This window comes from Ruditapes philippinarum, unplaced genomic scaffold, assembly GCF_026571515.1.
Source record: "Ruditapes philippinarum isolate M1 unplaced genomic scaffold, ASM2657151v2 ctg7188_1_1_1_1, whole genome shotgun sequence".
Lineage (NCBI taxonomy): Eukaryota > Metazoa > Mollusca > Bivalvia > Venerida > Veneridae > Ruditapes > Ruditapes philippinarum.
In genome coordinates, this window is record NW_026863412.1 from 75,350 (window position 1) to 80,338 (window position 4,989).

Genomic DNA, 4,989 nt, shown 5'->3' on the forward strand with positions numbered 1-4,989 from the left:
GTAAATCTGTCAAGAAAAGAAGGATGTGTTCCATTATGTAAAGGATATGATTTGTGCTATTTTAAAGTTTTCGGAAACTAGTTTAGTATAACATAGTTGAAGAAGAAAACAGATTAAATGTTTCAGTATTTGCGACCAGTTATATAACACTTGCAAATCTTTCCATTTAATCTTTTATAGCTATTCATTTTCATAAAGAAATACTTTAATATGCCGCAAATATACTTTGACCTAATACGGCATTGTAAGGGAATGTATGAACATAAGAAACAATGTGCTAATTATAAAATTTTGAAAAAAAAATCTGAATATTATTATGTAAAACAATTCATTGGAATTGTTTGTATTGTTTGATTTTACGGTGCCCAACTACAATTTAGGTCATATAGCACTGAAAAAAGGGAACAGGCTTTGGTTATCCTCGGGTGTAACAAGCTTAAAGTAACACCAAGGGTAATAATCACCTGACCTGATGCAGCTAAGAGACCATAGACTCCAATCATTTGAACCCATTTAGTCGCCGCTAACGATCACCTTGGGATAAACGGTGGCTGCAATTTAGTAATTATTGACATATTATTTCCCCATCTACCCGTCCTATTAAAAATGTTTTTGATATTCATGGTCGTACATATATGTGTACGCATGCTGTCAGCCATATGAAGACGCTAGCATAAATAAAGAATACCAATACTTGTGATTGATGTTATGAAATTTATCAGGCAAGGTTTAGAAAATAGAGCTCTCAGACTGATATTTCTAGTATTCTATTTATCATGTTTAAAATTTCAATTTGCTAAATATTCGTTTCGATTCAACTTTTGATCAGTTAAATATTTTTAAACAAGTAGGATGCTAAATAAATCCGTTCTCTTCTTTTCATTTAAATGTTTAATTATAATAAAGTTGCGGATAAAGCTGGGTGACAGACAAAGCAAAATTTATTTGGTATACAGTTCATCAACTTTAATTACATGATGAGACGTTAATTAAAATGTCAGTATCACTACTTGTTCGCATGAATATATATATATATATATATATATATATTATTAACAAAAAGTTACACCAGTCTCAAGGTTATCTAATAACTCTAAAATATCACAAAATATTTTCAATCATGGAAAACTAATAAGTATGACAAATTGCCATGTATAGTTCCTTTGCCTTTGAGTATTGTTAACCGGACTGTATTGCAACACAAAATTAATTTGATGCCTTTTTGTGCTGGTTATCTCATTAAATCATTCAATGACCTGTTGGGGCGTCCGTGGTCGAGTGGTTAAGGTCGTTGACTTCAAACCACTTGCCCCTCACCGCTGTGGGTTCGAATCCCGACAGGGACTTTGGATTCTTTCAGGTGAGGAAGCTTTCCAGCTAGCTTACGGAACGTCGGCGGTTCTACTCAGGTGCCCGTTCGTGCCTGAAATAATGCACGGAAGGGCACCTGAGGTCCTCCACCAGTAAAGCTGGAACGTCGCGATATGACCTATACTGTGTCGATGTGACGTAAAACCCAAAACAAACAAACAATGACCTGTTAGTTTGATCAATATTGACGTAGTTAAATTTTAAACAGATTTAATTTCATATGATTTTCTTGTAAATAGTTATATTAGATACATTTAAGTTAAATAATAATAGTCTGTGCATTGTAAACTTTTACACTTGTTATCATTGTATTAATATTCTGCCACTTTACCTGTAACAATGACTTTGATTTGCTATCATTTTATAATTACTTGAATGTTGAAAGTATTTTTTGTAAACACTTTTCTGAAAAAGGAAAAAGAAATGTGTCGCAATTATCCGCATGATCCATATTCAAATAAGGTTGAGTGTTTTTGTTTCAGGACACTTAATCCCCAGTAATGCTTTTGTTTTCATTTTTGTTATTTGTTTCTTGTTTATCATTTAATTGCATCATTTTTTGCTTATTTGCGTAATGGTTATCATAGTGATGAAGTACTTTGCATAGAAGTCAAAATACCGTTTTGTTTACATTTTTTCTACTTTTATGATCATACATTCAACGTTACATTTCTCATGATTAGCTTCTAACATGCTCTTATATATTATAATGGTACATTATTGCTCAGATTTTTTTTAAATATTTTTTAAATAATGGTTTAAGAGTCTTAAGCCAAAATAATTTGAAAACAACCATCTAACATGCTCTTATATATTTTAAAGGTACATTATTGCTCAGAATTTTTTAATATTTTTTTCGTTCTTTAGAAAGGGCAAAAGTTTAAATAATGGTTTAAGAGTCTTAAACCATTATTATAACTTTTGCTCTTTCTAGAGAAAGAAAAAAATATAAAAATAATTTTGAGCAAAAATGTGCCTTTAAAATATATACAGTAGATTAGGTTTCTATATTAATTATATTGTATTGTATGCCTTTTTGATGAGCCCGACTATTTTAATCATAACCACATGTGCGATGTACCAGCACTGGCCGATGTTTTGAATGTCATGATTACATGCACTTGTCTTGTCCATATACACATTAAATCTCTAATGAATACCTAATTTTTATACTTCTATTAAACATTTTGTTTGAAAGCTATGTAGTTTAAACTTATAATAGTTATAATAGTTTCATAAAAGGGAATGTTTATAATGTAATTGTTAATGCACAACATATCAATGATGAGCCTCTTACTCTGCAAACTCGCACATTGATTACACTACTCCCATTTCTTTATAATGTGTGATATTGTGTACATGTTTATATAGTTCCGAGGTCTATGCGAGAATAAATTTGCTCTTCTATAAGAGGAAAAATGTTGCGTGCTGAGCCATTCACGCATTACTTCGATAAACATTTAACATTTAATGTTGTTCTATCCATATATTTAGTCAATTGCATGTTTGTATTAAACAAATGGTAATTAAATGAATAGAAATATCAAAAGTATTGTTATATTATTACAAACATTTTAAGATAATGAAATATTATTTGCAAAGTAATTTTCAAAAATTTTAAGATAATGTAATATAATAAATAAAAAGATATTTTAAAATATTTTAAGATAACATAATACTTATTGTTAACACAAAATAATTTGAAAACAATGTAAGGAAAGTTGTAAAATATTGTTTGACTAGTTGTTTTATGAGAAATAATTGATTATTTATGCCAATGTATAGCATTTGTACCTAAAATAACTGAGATAGATTAAAGTGGTTACTTTAAACAGGAAAAGCAAGAGAAAATAAAGAAATATACACAAAATGGACTAAACTTTCTATGCGATGAGAGTTAAGTTGTTTAAACACTTTTCAGTTTTAGGTCATTTTGCACAATTCAAATAACGGAGGGAATGAATGATCTGAAATAATGTACATAGGTTCACATCTAACGGTACACAAATCTCTAAAAAAAAGTTTCAGTCTTGTCATGACAAAAATCTCAGTGGAGTTCCTTTAATTAACAATTTAGTTAATGTATCAAAAGCATAACAATAGCAAAACATATTTTGTGTTTAAAATATGCACATTAATTCAATATGATTGTATAGGTTAAAATAAATTGATTGTCATGCTGTCTTACTTTATATCGTGCTTTCTTGTTAATAATGTTAGTTAATTAAAAAAATCTTTATCTTTTATTTTTTTTATTTTTTTTTTGATACATGATAATACTAATACTGGTTTATGATGTACTTCTGATCAATGAAATATTTAATCCGAAGGTTTGTTTTGTGACCAATCATTAATGTGTGTCATAATAATAGTGAAATAATAAATCAACAGTTTTCATCAAGTTAATGCTGATAATTCCTCTCAGACATGCAAGAGAAAGTGGCGCTACAACGACTTTTTCTGCCACTTAGTTTGGTGTGTTTCGTTTTACTGCATTTCAATACAATTAAGGTCATATGGCGCCGAAAAGACTTCTAAGCAATACCAGGGCTCAAAACCACCTCACCTGCTGGTACTTACAGATGCATAGACTCCAGTTATTCGAACGCATTCAGTTGCCTCATACGCAGGGATAAACGGTAGCTGCACAGCTGGTGCTCAAGCCCTTAAAAGCAATCTCTCGGCCACAAGGGTCTGCCAGTTAGATTCGGCGGTAATACACAATGATATTCAGCTGTAACGGAAGAAGGCTGTTACGAAAAATATGCTTGCAGTACTCTTAATTTAATTGAAAAAGATTAAATGTAATAAAATAGCTTAATCCAGTTCTTCGTCTTTCAAAAAAGGTACTCTTTAGACGAAACAATGCTTTTATAAAGTAAAGTTCCTGCTTGGAATTTGAATTGGTCCATAATAATTCTAGGGTATAAAGCTGTATCTTATGAAACATTTCTAAAAAATGTAAATAGTAAAAGTACATTGTTTTAATAAAACAATTTGTTATGGTTTATTAACGAAATAGTTTTTTTTTGTATTTTGTTTTTTGTTTTGTTCTGTTTTGTTTTTTGTACAGATTCTTTTTCACAATACAAAACATTTATGCATTTACATACAATAAATTGAGATATACATTTAAGGAGGAACAAGAGATTTCTTTTAAAGTGTATCAATCTATATCTTAAGAAATATTTTGATAAACACTAAAATTATATTGGTTTCATTATTATATGATTGATTCCCGAAAAAGTTGTAACATAGAATATCTCTGTAATTTAATACAAATGAAAAATGTAGGTCAACAGAATAAAATGTTCCGGAACAAAATATTATTTTGCTATTTTTAAGTAGGGTTTTATCCTTTTAGCGATGATTTTGTCCATGCATGCGCCATTCGCCATACCATATTTATTTCATATAAGCATTTTGGGAGGATACTTTTTTAAAATTCAAAACAATTATTTTTGCAACAGATATATAGCTTTATACATTTTAAGACTCTACAAGGTTTATAAAGATAATAAAGATAATAATTCAATAGTATCAAACCAAAGATGTCAAAACTATTAATTCCAAACCTATTTTTGATATAACATTAGAAAAAGATTCCTTATCAGAACT